General features: G+C 41.0%; 1 protein-coding gene across 3 annotated transcripts in view; it reads right to left on the bottom strand.

Annotated features, from left to right (window-relative positions):
* Positions 1–16,757, bottom strand: part of LOC145993200 (uncharacterized) — a 776,759-nt gene that overhangs the window by 397,792 nt on the left and 362,210 nt on the right. For all 3 annotated transcript variants that reach the window (XM_083129421.1, XM_083129420.1, XM_083129422.1), the window contains one exon: positions 14,284–14,341. The gene's annotated coding sequence lies outside the window, so the exon portion shown is untranslated. The remainder of the gene's footprint in view (positions 1–14,283; positions 14,342–16,757) is intronic.

Below are 16,757 nucleotides of genomic sequence, written 5' to 3'. Positions count from 1 at the left end.
TACAAGACCTCATTTTTTTCTTTGTGCACACCCAAATATAAAGTTCTAGCTAAGCCTATGCTTCTGTATACACCATAATCCTTATAAAGATAACACCAAAAATAAATATAAACCTATAAAATCGTCAAATTTCAAGTGAGCGTACAACTTCTTCGCACACAGCCTTTCCAGCTTCCATGACAGCAACTAGCTTCTCGCGGAGTCATATTCTATCATGGTCTACAATTTAGCTAGGATGGATGCACTTGCCCGACCTGTCTCACTTACCCCACCCTCCCCTATATATGGGGTGGGGAATGGGGTTTTAACAAATTTTATGGCATCCCGGGTAACAAAATAACAGTAAGTTTCAGCTTTCTCCGCTACTTTGAAATTTTCTCAAATAGCCAGATTTTGACAGTATCACAAATTGCATATTCATTGCCCCAATCTCTTACGACTGGACTGGGAGATTGGTAGAATCTCTCCCCTTTACAAGATCTCTTGAATTGAACCGAGCAATTTTGACGATAGAGGTCCGGTAACCCAGGGTCGAATCTGGAGGTAGGTGTGTCGGGTGCCAGGAGAAGTGACAAATGGGCGACCAAGGGTGATTTAGTGCTTTCTGCCACCCCCTTGCGATGCCAGTTCAAGGTTCTGGAATACCTAACTTTGGTCTGTTTCCGTGTACATCTGAACCAGAGCCATGCTTCTTCCTTTTCCACACACGGCCCAGTGAATGCAGTTCCATCGCTTTTAAAGGGCATCATCATCGATTTGCTTTATTTTACTTCGCCTTCTGTGCCACTTTGGGCTAATTTGCGAAGATGGGGATGAGATGATGAAATTGATGAATGGACTCGACACTCTCAAACGTTCATGCCCAGGTCAGGAATCGAAGCCGGGACCCTTGGCGTCGTAGCGCGATGTTATAACCACTCCGCCACGGAAGCTGGCAAGGGACACATCAGCAGAGTGTCGTACTGACGAACTAAACAGTATTTCAGTGCCTTATCTACAGGGTGACCCACGAATAGTTGGCGATATTTTTAAGCGACGTAAAGGAATAAGAATGCGATTTACAAATACCAACCACGTTCTACATTTCCAGTTTAAGTCTAAACCCAAACCTCATTATCGCTTCAGTCTGTCAAGAACATTCATTAACCTCAACTTTGGGTGTCGAAATAATTGGCCAATACTAGTTACATCAAAGTAAATTTAAACGACCCAGAGATCCAGTTTTGTCTAACAGAATAAGAAGCTTTGGAAAAAAAAATAAAGTTTTTAAGACATTCTTGTACTTTAAATCCTATTTATCAAGCTCTAGAAAATACAAGTTTTCTCAGAATTTTAGCAGAACGACCTGATCTTATCTTCGAATTGTGCGCCGTCTCTCAACGTTTCCTCATTATTTCACATGAGATGGAATATCATCACGTCATGACGCCAAACTCCATTGTGATGCATTATGGGCCATTTCTTACGATACATAAAATGAAAATTTGCTTCACAAAACTGTCCAACCGAAGAATATTCCACGAACAATTATTTGCTATCGGAGCGGATGAATATGGTGCCATGCGTAAAAACTCTTTCGACTTTCCTCACCGGGGACCAGAAAAAAATAGTGAAATATTCTGCTCTAAGCGGGCAAGATCTGACATGCTTTAAAAGTTACCGATGCATAGAATATGCCAGAGATATAACAATTTATTGGTCAAAAATGTAAGGAGTGTCAGGCTATGTTTTTTATGAGCCTAAAAGAATTTACAATAACCTGTGTGAATACATTCTATTGTGAAGCACACACAAACATAGGCGCAAATATTTCTCTCATGTGTATGAAATTAATGGATAATAAACCTTTTCCTGCTCCCATAAAAATAGGCAAAAGTTAGACTGAAGAGTTCAATGAACAAACCGATCTCTAACTACGCATTTGTTAATCGTGTATGAAATTCACTTAATATTTATATATCATTATTTCACATATATACATAATGAGTATGCAGCTTCGCCAACGTTGCATTATACATGTTTCAAATTTATATGCCAATTGCGCTCACACGTTTATAACATAAATATTACAAACATATAGTGTGTAATGTTAGTGCGCCTTTGTTGATCATCGTTAAACATGAACATATCTTGATGTATAATACATACAGCGTCATCTGTTAAGAACTTTTGTTTATAACATAACCATATTCATATTTATGTGTCCAGAGATTGGTCTACAAACGTATCAAAATAAAAATAAAAGTTTAACACCCATTTTCCCCAATAGAAGTTGAATTTCGAAAAATCCATTTTTACAGGTCTTTTCAGTTCTCACGGCGGTCGCTCTAGAAGCTGGCAAGGGAAGTGGGGAGCGGGGTTATTCGCCGCAGACCAACCAGACAACACCGGTGGCGCCAAGAGATACGACGTGGCGGAAATAGGTATTACGCCAACCTCGTTCTACAGGCTGCTGCGTTTCTTATCGCTCCCCACTTCCCTTGCCAGCTTATAGGGCGCCCGCCGTAATAACTGAAAAGACCTATAGTAGGTGTTTACGACATAAAGAGGAAGGCACCTCCTAAACTTTTAGCTACATACAGTCTGTCCCGGGTATCTGTGGAGCAAAACCGCGCACAACGGTAGAGAAGAGGATAAAGTGAGTGGACGAAGCAAAGCAATGCACGCTGCTGGAATCGGCTGGCAGTTGCAGTCGTGTTTCCCCCTCCGCTCAATCCCGTTCCCTGTCACGCGTGATTGGTCGAGCCCTTGCGCAGAAGACTCGTTTCCGTTAGCTCCTGGGGCAGATCGCAAGTTCAAGCGTTTGGACTGTGCTTGATGAGTCTGCGAGTGAGGACCAACTAATTTTTATACAGGGTGATCCATTTTAGATGTCAGGAAATAAACAGTTGTATACGAGACGTTAATGTAAGTAACTCCCAGCAGTTTGTTTTAATATAAGCAGAAATGATCTAAGTTTAGAGTGAGTGGAGGTTTACAGACTTCAGCCACGTGGCGGCGTTAGCGTGCATGTAACACTCGAAAAATTTTCGTACCATACAACGTACTGTGCGCGCTGTTGCAGCGTGACACTCCATGTTTGTCTACCATGCACGCTAGCGCCGATACGTCTATAAACCACCACTGCTCATAGTATGCCCCGCACACTCGCTTTCTCCCCTTCTCTGCCTGTTATGAGCAGGGTTTCTCTCCAGACTCCCCCACAGACTGTAGCTCCTGTAACGAAGCAGAGCTCATTGTACCGTGCGACGAAGGCACATAGCGGATTGAGGAGATAGGCCCCCACCAAAGGCGTAACAAGGAATTTTTGTTTGGGGGGGCAAGTACGAGGATAAACGTAATAATAATAACAACAACAATGTTAATAAATATAATGTTAATAATAATATTATAATGTTACTAATAATGTTATTATAACATTATTATTATTATTATTATTATTATTATTATTGATTGTCTTTATTTTACTTCGTTTATTGTGCCACTTTTGGCTAATTTGCGAAGATGGGGATGAGTGATGGCATGATGAAAATGATGAATGGATACTCGCAAACATCCATGCCCAGGCCCGGATTCGAACCCAGGACCAACATTATTATTACTATTAGTAGTGGTAGTATGCAATAAGTTATTATCCGTGTACATTACGCAAAAGGGGGGTAGGAGTTCGTTGTAAAGCTTTTGTGTTCGAACAAACGATTTAAATTTTTTTGTAACACGTTCTATTTCACATTAATAACGGAAAACAAGCACATAAACTATTTTTGAAAGACAAAAAATGCTTGATAAATGCATTCCAAATATATTTTTTTCTTGCATTAACATAACTTTCATGCACGATATGTGTTTCACATATATGCAACGTGGATTGACGTGGACACTAAGTTGTGTACGTATTCAGTTTCTTTAATAAATATTATATACAGCATATATTATTATAATACATTACACAACTAATTCAGCCATCTCACAATAAACCAAGAGCAAAACTTACATAAATTGTCTCTCGAATGTGCACGCTCCCTTTCCTCAAAACTATTTTTCATGCATTTAAAAGAAAATCAATGAAGACAAATCTTAATTTTCTGTGTGGTGATTTACAATGCATTACAGCGAATAAAGATAAATTGCGAGCGAAGCGAGCAAAAAAAATTGTGGATCCAATTTTTTTCCAGGCTGAAATCAATATTAATTTAATAGGGCGCAAATAATTTCACGGAAAGCCATGGGATAATATCATTTACAACTTTTGTACCTTCCCGATGGTGTAGTGGTAATATCGTCGCCTTTTGATCAAGGGGTCCTGGGTTCGATCCCCGGTGGAGGCACATAGTGGTACAGAACCCCCTTTAAACTGTAGGTTCAGTCTCAATTAGCCTCTCTGTGCATAAAATAGACAAAAAAACACACAAATCAATCAATCAATTTTCAACTTTTTTTCATTAGATCGCTCGGCGCGCAGGGTCGTCTCCTCCCGTCCCCTAGCTACGGTTCTGAAGTTAAGACTAACAAAAGGAATCAATGCGAGCGAAGCGAACGAGAACATTTCACGAAAAGTACTTGTATTTGCATAAAATTTGAAGTTCTGGGCGTAATTGCCCCTTGCAGGTACATATGGTCGTCAATGTTTGCCCCCTATAACTCATTTCCGACCAAGGTTTGGAGGGTGGGGGGATCAACACCACACTCCGGCCGCTTTTATCCTCCAGGGTTGTCCCCCTCCAAAATACCCATTTATGAAAGGAAGGGTGAATCCCAGGACCGCTTTACGTAGGGAAAAGTTCAGAAAAACATACCAACCATCCATCCCTGGAATCTAACCTGGATCCCACTCAAGGCACTGTCCACTACTTACGGCACACCCTGTATATTTCTCCAAGGTGTAACACAAAGGTACACACAATTACCATTATACATCAGCTGTGAATTCAAAAACTGGTCATTGCAGGAAAGGACGAAGCCGCAGAATGCCAAGCGACCGACAAAAACAGGCGACAGCTGCTTGTGATATTCACGCGCGTTGCCCGTGACACCGCTGTTAATAATCCCAACAATATGTCATCCACACATGCAGGACCGGAAAAGCATCGAGGGTGCACAGAATTAAGAGTTATCGAGCGATGCACGTTGCATGCTGGTCGATTGTCGAAAATAATGTTTACATTAGGCCAATCATCGTACGGTGGCGTGGTTCTTTTGTGTCTGGGAAATGTGGGTCTCGTTCGCTACAATCGAAAAGAGATACGCTGAGGTGAGGTTGTTAATAAAACTCCGCTGCAAAAAGAGGTGCTGAGTGAAAAGTACCACTATTGTTGATGTATGGATTGACGTCACACTTTTCTGAAATGTATTGATGAGAAATATTAATCTATAATGCCCAGTGGTCGAAGGGCAGGGGGATTCGGGAGGAGGGTTATCTCCTCCAACTACGAAGAATTACCCAAAATATTTCTCAACTAGTCCCAAGGCTCAAGTAAATACCTACGAATTTCCACTTAGAGTACTGGTAACAGCATTCAATAGTTTCTGTTCAAAGTGGAGTCGGCAGAGATTTGATGAGTGGATGAAATGTTTTCAGGGCTTGCTAAGATTCTCATTCTCTCTTTTTCATTCCCTCTCTCTATTTCTGTTTTGTTTTGTCTAATCTCCACTTTCTTTCTCCCATTGTTTCTCTTTTTCTCTTTCTATCTCTTCATGTTTCTATTTAATATTTTCCTTTAATTGTTTTCTTCTTTCTCTATTTTCCATCTTCAGATTATCTCCTTTTCTCTTTCCTTTTATCCTTCCTTTTCTCTCTTTTAACTTCTTTATCTCTCTTTCCCTCATTTTCTTTTACGCTCTTCTATCCTTCTCTCTCTTTTTCTATTTTTCACTATTCTCCACTTTCTTTCTCCATTTGTTCATCTTTTTATCTTTCTATCTCTTCATGTTCCTATTTAATATTTTCTTTCAATCGTTCTGTCTATCTTCTTCCTCTATTTTCCATCTTCAGATTATCTTCTTTCCTCTATCTTTTTCCTTCCTTTTCTCTCATTCTCTCTCTTTCCTTTTTTCCCTCTCTTTCCCTTCTCTTTCTCTTTCCTCCTTTTCTTTCTTTCTCTCACTTTTTCTTTTTCATTCTCGACTTTCTCTTTTTTCTTGTTCTTCCCTTTCTCCCTGTTTTCTATTTCCTTCGCTATTTCTTTCTCTTATTTAATACATTCTTTCACCATTTCTGTGTCTCTTTTCTCTCTATCTCTCTTTCATTCATCTTCTGAGTATCTCCGTCTTACTATATTCCTTCATATCTCTATGACCTATGTCTTACTATTCCTCTATCCCTCTGTCACTCTAAAAAATATACAACTGAGTTGCCACGAATAGCGGTAGTAGCAGAACACCTCTTTTGGTGTTAACGCGGAATTGGCATTGTTCAACATTCTTGGTGTCCTGTTACACCATTTGAGATCACACCACACCAAGTATGGAGACCTGTAACACTCGATTAGGTGTTGTTCTTTAACAATAGCAGTGCTACACCACTTTGGCAACTCGGTTAAATAATTTTTAGAGCATCTGCATGCTTTCTATCTTCGTCTACTGTAAATAATTCTGAAAATTTCTCATGTAGGATATTTTGCTGGGCTAAGACCATCTAAAAGAGGTCATCATCCCATGGGCTGGTGGCGTTCCTGCTTGTTACGGTCTTATTACCGCGCGTTGAGTAGTCAATCCACAATCTCGACACCGACAGTTCTGGGTTCGAATCTCGGCCTGGGCGTTTTATGAATATTCCCTTCATCAATTTAATCTAAATCTCTCTTCTACTCTTACGGCGGACGCTCTATATGCTGGCAATGGAAGTGGGGAGCGGGGAAGCGCGATCCAGCGCGATAAGAAACGCAGCAGTCTGCAGAACGAGGTGCATGTTGTAGTTCCTCCCCTCCACGTCGTAACTCTCGGCGCCACCGCTATTGCCTGTTGCATTGTGTGTGCGTGTGTGTTCTTCCTCAGTTAGGTACACTCTGTCCTGAGATTCTCTGGAGCGAACGAACGTAAACAAGTCTCTGCGCTAATGTTGACTCGAGAGGTCTCGACCTGCGAGAGCAGAAGTGTGTGTCGCTACCAGCCATTTGCAGAAGCGCGCACTGCTTCGCTCCGCCAACTCGCAGTCTCCCCTTCTCCACCGATATGCGCGACCTTGCTCCACAGATTCTTGGTACAAGAGTATATATCATAACATTTTTGCTGCGATGGTCCCCTCCGTAGCAGCCCCGTAGCTAGATGGCGCTCTAGGCAGGATTGTGGTTTGGCGCCCCAAAGCACCGACATTTTATGTACGTCCTTCGATATTTTCTTATGCCATGGTTTGTGTTATTTACATCCTACAAATGAGGAAGCAAATAATAGAAGTTGCATGTAAAGATTGCATTTCTGATAGGGCGCTCCTTTCCAAGAGCTGACTTAATTGATACATTTTACGCGTTAGATCAAATGAAATTGAATATATGTGTACATGTTCCGTTACGTTCATTGTTGAGCAACAATCTTGGGACAGAAAAGTCAGCAAATGGCAACAATTTCATAAAACTACCAACAATAATAGCGACGCGGGGTAGCAACGATTTTATTTTTCGGCTCACAGGGGCAAGTCAAAATATCAATATGTTAGCATAACATAAAATATATATCTATCTACAGAGTAAAGCTTGACGCCCACTGAGACGCGGAGAAACGCGGCAACAGACGCATTTACGACGTTTCCTGCAGACTTCTGGCACGGAAATTCCGCGCGTTTCCCTGTAGTGGACGTTACGGAATTTGATTTGAATAAAAGCAGACAAAAGAAGTTCTGTTGCTTATTGTTGCCGCGTTTCTCCGCGTCTCATTGGCGATATGCTTAAGTCTAACTTCCTATCACCCTCGTAACTGGAAAAGGTTTTCATTGGCGATATGCTTAAGTCTGTAACTTCTTATCACCCTCGTAACTGGAGAAGGTTTTATGATACAGATCTTTTCGTGACATGGTCGAACAGGGAACGCCATGTTGAATGGTGGCATCTATTTTTACATTGTGACCCCCCCCCCAAAGGAGTATCTAGGGGTCACTTCATCACTTGAAAATACTCAATGGGAACAAGGGTCGAGTAACACCTTGTATGTTTTACTTGTTCTCTTTCCTCTGCCAAATGTACATTTCTCCGTCGCATATTTTGACTTGTTTGTCTTTTAAAACAAGCTTTCAACGACCCCCTCTGTGCATGACGCCCTAGGCTCTAGCCTGCCCCTCGCTACGGACCTGCTCGGTAGAATCCCACAAAAATGAAATCCTAAATGCACCACTCTTGTAAGTGTTTTCTCTGTAATCCCCGCCATACGTTTGTTTCCGTTTGCAAGCTTTGTTACAATAGCACCGCACATACAAGAAACAAAAATGAACGGAAATTGTTTACCATAAAATTCTAATCGGACACGGAATTCAATTTCTTTCCCGTCGTTAATAACAATTTTTGAAAAGTTGAAACTGGAGTTTTTTCGGGAATATTTTTTTTGTCGTACTAACAGCTCTCATTATTTTCACTTCGCAAAAACATTACCATTCTCTCTCCCCCTTACGAGCTATTATGATATGGCTTTGTTTCCAATATTAGTATTGATGACCAGCATGTGTCCCGAAGGGGGGGTTGGGGGCATTTGACCACAGCTGGGTAATGGGGAGCTGGGCTGTTTGTATTCCCATGGTCTGATGGAAAGTGCCATGAAAAATTAACTCGTATTGACATCGCAGATGGTTTGCCTAATTGCGAGGATATTATATCATTTAGATTGGAAACTGCTGCCGTTTGATGAAGAGATGGTATGGGACCTGAATGGAGATTTATACGTGATTTGATACGTTAAGGGGAAAGGTCTCTGTTAAAATGTGTACGATCTATAATTGTGACGTCACAATCTTCCACGCGGTTCTTGGCGTCTAACGTGGCTCTGGTGTCTGGACTACAGGTGCCCAGAAGGGCCAGGCAAATTTCTGTACACCAAAGTACCTAAAAAAAACGGGGGGCTTCTTCATTTCGCTTCATTTCTATCTCCTTTATTCTTAATTTATTTTTTTACTTATTTATTTCTTCCTTTCCCTTGCTGCTTCTTTTGTCTTCCTTTTTCTCATCTATTCTTTTCTCATTCCTTCTCTCACTTCTTTAGTTCTCCTTATTTCCCTTTGTTCATCTGTCTTTGTTTCCCTAGTTTCTTCATCTATCTTCGTTTACCTCGTTTCCCCATCTATCTTTGTTTCTGTCGTTTCCTCATCTATCTTTGTTCTGTCGCTTCTTCATCTACAATTCGTTTCCCTCGCTTCCTCATCTACCTTCGTTTCGCCCGTTTCTTCTTCATCTACTTTTATTTCTCCCGCATCTTTACCTATCCTCGTTTCCTCATCTATCTTTTATTTCGTCTCTTTTTCATCTATCTTTGTTCCCCTCGGTTTCTCATGTATCTTTCTTCCCCTCACTTTTTCATCTATCTTTGTTTCGCTCACATTTTCATCTATCTTTGTTTCCCTCGCTTCTTCATCTGTCTTCGTATCCCTCGCTTCTTCATCTGTGTTTGCTTCCCTCGCTCCATCACCTATCCTCGTTTCCGTCGCTTCTTCACCTCTCTTTATTTATCTCGCTTCTTCTGTTCTCTCCCTTTCTCTTTCTTTTTCTACGCTGCGACTGTTAATATATTTTCCATTCTTTCTTCTCCCCTTCATTCTGCTTTCTTTCGCATCTTTTTTCTCTCCATTAAAAAGTACCTTTCTTCCTACGACCTAAAGACTAGATGCTTTTCAGCATTTTTTCTGTAACACCCACAGCCATGGCAATACAAGGCATTCAGTACAGACGTGAAGTTGCAAGTGTTTCCAATCTTCAGAAAGTTCATTTCTCCAGACACATGCTACCGCACGATTAATAACAGGACGCAGTAGACCCACGCCTGTACCTGTTTACCCGCCGTTTGATATTGCCGGACCATCACAGCAGCCGCCCGCTCCGCTGCACACAATATGAAAGCAAACACAGCCTGCGGTACACAAGGAGGATGCTGAATTTGATGTACTGCTGACGAGTTGATCTTCAAATGACCCTCTCTCTCTCTCTCTCTCTCTTGCCCCGTCAAAGCCAGTTTATCCCGTCACACATTGCCCAAGGGCTCGCAATATCCACATAGGCCGTGGGGCTTTGTGTACTTGCAAAAGGGCAGTATTAAACATGACTGCGTTTCGGTCTTGTGTTTCGGGACCCCTTTGACATGCAGATCGTTTTCCTCTGAAGTCACGGTACCTGTTCATAAGTGCGGGTAAAAAAAATCTTATGTGATAATGCCGCTTTGCATATGGTTTAGTCGGGTGGAAAGAAGCTTTGCTGACGATTGACTGGCTTTCTAATAACTGAGTATTGCCTTCCGGGTGTTGATTGGCTAGGATTCTGTGTGTCGCATGACCAGACTGAAAGTGCCGGCAGGGAAAAGGAGAATGCGTGTTTGGTCCTGAGGCCAAAGTTAGCTAAACAATCCTCAAGGCACGTAAGGATATAAAGAAATAGGCGCTAGTAGTGGAGCTCTTGTATCTTACACGAATTGTTGTCAGTTTCTGTCGCCTTGGTAACAGAGCGCTTTGAATGGTCGACAGAATATCTCCCAATCAAAGATTTCAAGTCCCAATTTGGGCATGGACATTTCTTCAATCGCGATTATCTTGAAGAGAAGGAAAGCGACGTAAAATAGAAAAAAAATACATATTGTAGGCAAATATCATATTCCAGCAAGGAGTGCAAACTATGTTTTCTAAATTACCCCTTTCACCCAGTAAACCCTTCAATTGACAAATTTTAGCAACACGAAGTATTCTGCTTGTAGTTTTACGTTGCATTTCTTCCTGTTTAGGGTCGCGACGATGATCGGTGATTGTAGGTGGTGATTACGGCGGGGCGCTCTATATGCTGGCAAGGGAAGTGGGGAGCGGGAATACGCAGCAGAGCAACTAGCACATACGAAGATGTGGAATTAAGGACACACACACATTCACAATCTAGAGTCGTTTCCACGTTCAGAAGACACAATGGGTTCTTATGGACAATGCTTTTCTTATGGGAAATACGAGCGCGCTGTTGTGAAATTTCTCGATTTACAAATTTAGCTTACGTAAAATCGGTACCTGCAGTTTTGCAGGAAATTTTGTAGAGAATACGATGGTGAGTACAAAAAAGTGGTAACTTGTTTACATATTTTTAGATAAATTAAAAACTCAAATTTTCTGTGAAAACAAAATTTTTACATTGTTTTCATTCCTAACGTTGAAACATGCCATAAAATTGAAGCATTCATTATGAAAAAAATTGACACGGTTTTCTAATTGTCATAGGTGATGGTGGTGCTCAGAATTTATCAATACTTTAAAGCATATTCGAATTAAAAAAATATTTAAATAAAGTATGTGGAGATTTTTTATATTCATGCAGTAGAAAATGTCGTCGCTGGCCATTTTTTGTTCTGTAATTCCAAGTAAAAACTTCCAGCGACAAAGTTGTGAAGAAAATAATGAAATTATTTTTTATAACCACTCAAAGGTTCCCAGAAATATTACTTCCATGCATTTGGAGTTTCTCTTTAACCCGAATCGCGCGCGAAGTAAGGAGACGTTGTCTGGTCATCTTGAGCCGACTCACCGCAGCATTCCGGCTAATCACCACCAAGTTTTCGAGTTATTTTATTTCCATTCAGTAAAAATATTAACTTCATTCAGTTTGTTATAATAGAATTGCAATTACTTTAATTTAATAATTGACAATTATTTCCAATGCTGATCTTGTGAGCAACATTAGTGCTGTCGCAAATACACGTTGTTTTTGTTTACATTACTGTCGACATTAATACTGAAATGAAGATCACCTTTCAGTTTCCAACATACACATAAATTCATAGACAATAATGAATTTATATATATATATATATATATATATATATATATATATAACACATTACCATATCTCAATGTTATTCTATGAAATAATTACAGAGAAAGGCGAATGAATATTAAATGTGCCTGTGTATTAAATTAAATCTAATGGGAAAATGACATGCTAATGAACTGTAATGTTCACAGTATAATATTAATATTAATAATTACATATAATTATCATTATATATATCAAATACGTAACACCTACATTGTGAAGGAAGCTCATCATTTCCCGGCGACATGAGCTAGCGCTGTATTGGCAACACTGTACGGTTTCTCCATAAGCGCCGTTGTGTCTTCTAAACGTGAAAACGACTTTTAGATCAGTTTCTGGAGGTGATGTGATCAGCTCCTGCAGTCTTCACCATCCGAAAAATTTGCCCTTAGTTATTAATTTATTACAGGTTGGGTGAACTCCAGAGCAGCTTTCGGGCCTCCCCCATGGCGCAGTGGTAGCGTCTTTGCCTTGTAATCAAGGGGTCCCGGGTTCGATACCCGGTGGAGGCACAAGTGGTTCGGATTCCACTTTAAACTGTAGGTCCAGTCCCGATTAGCCTTACTGCGCATAAAGTGGACTTAAAACAGCAACTCAAACTCAAACTCCAGAGCAGCTTTATACAGGGACACCGTCAGAAAAATGTTCGCCTCAGATTACTCACCCTGGGAATCGAACTTGTGGCTACTCGCGACGATGAGAATGAGTTGTAATGAAACATGATGAATGGCACCCATGCCCAGCCGTCGTAGTGCTATGTTCTAACCACCTTGCCATGGAAGTTAGCGGAAGTTATTAAAGAAAACAAAATAAAAACAAGAACAGAAGGAGAAAATAAGATTCGAAATAGAAAATGAACGAAAAATTAAAGTAAGATAGGTAATAAATCTAGGAGGGAAATAATATAAGAGAAAAGTAAAGAATTATACAGGAAAAAAGAGGCGGTGGAGGAAATGGGAAACAGAAAAGAGAGAAAAAATGAGGCAGCTGAAATATAAAGCCGGAAGGAAACATCCATCCACCACGTGCCTTTATAAAACATTCACACGTCCCAAATTACTTCCACGAAGAAACAACGAACTTGAACCAGTTCCATAACTAATACATAATCGAATTGAAAGGACATGCGACCTTTTAAGAGGCACCACAAAGGCACAAAAACGCATCGGCGTGATTGATTAAAAATAATAAAAAGTAGACAAAGAAAAAGTGGAGATCTGAACTGGCTATCTCAACTCCCCCTATAGGGAAAATCGAACCAAGCCACACACACACACAAGGACTGGAAGTTGAATATGGTCGTTATCGTGAATAGATGAAAGGGCTACTTGCAGCGTCGGCGGAAGTGACCAGATCGTGACGGTTAATTATTTAAAGGAGAGTTCTCTCTCTCAGCTCGACGCCTTTGTGGAAGCTGGAGGGGTTCTGCAACAATGGAGACTTTCGGGTTTCAGAGGGCCAGAAGACCGAAGCAGCTCAATGTTACAGTCGCCAGAGCAACTATCCTTTGCTGGACCTTTGGCTTGTATCAGTAAAGATGTTTCTGAAAATTTCTCTCGTTTATAAAGACCGCTAGAATATATATACTTTTGAAAATTTAGAATTATTTTTACATTGATTGATTGAAAAGAAAAGTTTTGTATGCGTCAGCACTATAGGTCTTCTCACTTCTCAGTTCTTACGGTGGGCGCTCTAGAAGCTGGCAGGGAAGTGAAGAGCGGGGAATTAGCCGCAGACCAACCAGACAACAGCGGTGACGCCGAGAGTTACGACGTTGCGGGAGGGGGTGCTGCGCGCACCTTGTTCTACAGGCTGCTGCGTTTCTTATTGTGCTGGATTGGTCGTTTCGCCGCTCCCCACTATTGAGAACTAAGCAACGATAGCAAAAACGTGAATGTTCAAGAATAAATTCTACACAAATGTAAGTTTTCATATTTTGGATTATCATAGCAGTTTTTTGAAAGGATAGACAATTTCGAAGACGGTTTCAATGGCGTCGGCCAAAGGTCCAGAGGAGCCTTAATCTGGTACCGCTCCCCCCACTGGGCGGTCTGCTGGAAGATCTTGGCAGCCACCACGTGAGTGCTTCCACCCAATAAGAGGAGCGCTGGTGACAACACGTGCTTCGTTCTCTGCCAATCAGAGTTAGTCGTTATCTTTGGAAGGAATGACGCGGAGTAGTTGTAGCTACTCTTCTTGCTACTGCGCCTCCTGGTTTGGTCAGCGTTCACCCACAAAGATACAACTCATCAACACTAGAATTTTACAATGAAATCCAAAAAATATAAATAAAAAATTCAAATGAACTTACCCACTGTCTATACACCTTGGAATGGAAACTTGTTAGGAAACCAGAACTAGAAGACAATCTGAAATAAAAAGATGTAAAACGCTATAATCATAATATGTACTTTAACATTAAAATGCAGAAATGAACCAAACATTTGCAAATTTTAAAATTATTGCCTCTAATATGAATTTTATTATTATTGCAATGAAAAATGTCTCATGCACGATCATGAGTTTTGTAGTTTCACACCCACACACACACAGGATGTCATTTTAATGGCGCCCACAACAGAAACATAGAGAACATCAAAACAAACAACTTTTTTCAGTAACACTTTTAACGTTGAAAAATATTATACTGGCAACCCAACATAATATTTGATCGTATCTGTGACGTCATTTCCTGCGGTGAAACGGCGCACGGTAGTGTTGCAAGGAAAACACAAATTTTGTGAAAAATGACAGACTACCACATTATATGCTGTAAAACGAATCGAGGAACGCGTTCAGTAACAACGGCAAGTTAACCAACAATACGAAAAATTGTAAAAAAAACAACGTATTCAAAAGGAAATGGAAATATAGGATTTTGTCTCTTAGCCTACATGTCAAATATTTGCATGTATATGGGGTTAACAAGTAACAACCAAAAATAATTTATCAATCGATTGGAATTATAGCAGCATTAACATAGACCAGAGATAACAAAATTCGTCTCCTTGTGCGTCTCGTTATCTTTCGCAAAGGTGGAAGAGCAGAAAAGGAATAGCTAAAAATAAATGGATGAAAGGATCTGCATCGCTTGGCAGAGGAGAGGATAAAAGATAAGGAAAGGTACGGGGAAAGAATCAAGGCGGCAAAGGACTGAAATGGGATTCAACATCAAAGAGATGGACGCCTGGGAATGGGCAACTGAAGAAAGCCGAATCTCACCTTCAGGATTTTATCAAAAAGGTGAGAATCAATGTGCATGGCCGGGTGACAATTGAAGGTGCCGGAAGCGTTATAATATGATTTGTAAAAGAATATATTAAAGAACATAGTTTTCAGTAGATATGCCAGCTTCGACTTTTGAGTATGCTTGCCTCTTTTTTTCATTACAAAATACTGCCTTAGTCTTCCTTTCTTTAGATAAAAAAATTAACATTGTGATTCTTTGAGAACTAGAGTTTCAAGCATGGTCTTGGATTTCAGTTCATGAAACGGATGAATACGTGTAAGGAAACGGGATCACGTGGAGAGGGAAAAGAGACTGTAGCCTTTTTAGCAGCGTGAACTGTTTCGCTCCGCTCACACTAGGAGCAAATTGCTGAGGCGGATAAGGGCAGGGGCAAGCTCAAGTATATTCTTTCTCTCTCTCTCTCTCTCTCTCTTCTCTTCTCTCTTTCTGGAGACAGAGAGAGAGAGAGAGGGAAGAGAGAGATAAAAATACAGAAATAAAAAGAGAAGGATAGAGAGAGAAAGAGAGGGAGGGAGAGAGAGAGAGAAAAAGGGGAAGAGAGAGAGAGAGAGAGGGAGAAAAAGAGAGTGAAATAAAGAGAGGGGAAGAGAGAGAGAAAGAGCTCTCTCGCTTCTCTCTTTCTCTATCTCTCTCCCTCTCTCTCTGTTCTCTTTCTCTCTCTCTCTCTCTCTCTCTCTGCTCTCTCTCTCTCTCTCTCTCTCTCTCCTATCTGCTCTCTTTCTCTCTCTCTCTCTCTCTCTCTCTCTCTCTCTCTCTCTCTCTCTCTCTCTCTCTCTCTCTCTCTCTCTCCCCACCTAGTTCCACTAGAATTCTATATTAACAGGTCAAAAACTTTAATTTTAACTTCAGTGATTAGGCCAGAGAGCCTAACATGAATCTTCGGTTTTGGCAGGAAGGTCTGCTCATAAAGGAAATTCTGAAGAGAAAATGAGAGAGAGGAGTAGGCCAGAAATAAGTTCAAGACTTGTGAAGTCAGCTGAATGGTTCTTAAAAGGGCTTTTTCCATATTTAATGGTCACAAAAAGGAAAGAAAGGAGGAAAAAACATGAGTCGGGTGGTACGTAGTCTATCAAAGATGCCATTTAAAACCATATTTTCCTTCCCATTAAAAAGGCGAGAGCGTCGCTCTCCTTGCAAAAGCGAAGGAACGATTGTGAATGACTAAACGGAGGTCAATAGAAAAGGGGGTGAGTGGGATGGAACCCCTTCGCAAACGAAGACCCAATAATTCAAATGGACAGGGTGAGAGGGCCGCGTTGAGCCGGCTGGGCCCCGCAATCGCAAATTACTTGAGAGATGGGATTCATTAGTGAGATCGGGAGGGTTGGAGGCTCCTGCCACTCCCTTCTAATTGTTCGTCTGCCCGTGACAGTCCTCGTGGGGCCCCGAACCGCAGCGAAAGTGCTGCGGTAGAATTCTCTCCCCGCAGATTAAAGCGCTAAATTAGGGGCCTCCAGTTCCATGGAGAGGTGAGTGCGAGCACACGGACGCCAGGTACATCCCCGGAGAAGAGGGGGTAAAAAAGAGAAATTTTC

The sequence above is a fragment of the Lepisma saccharinum genome, chromosome 1 (genome assembly GCF_977018435.1).
Source record: "Lepisma saccharinum chromosome 1, izLepSacc3.1, whole genome shotgun sequence".
NCBI lineage: Eukaryota > Metazoa > Arthropoda > Insecta > Zygentoma > Lepismatidae > Lepisma > Lepisma saccharinum.
This window is presented reverse-complemented; position numbering and strand designations above follow the sequence as displayed.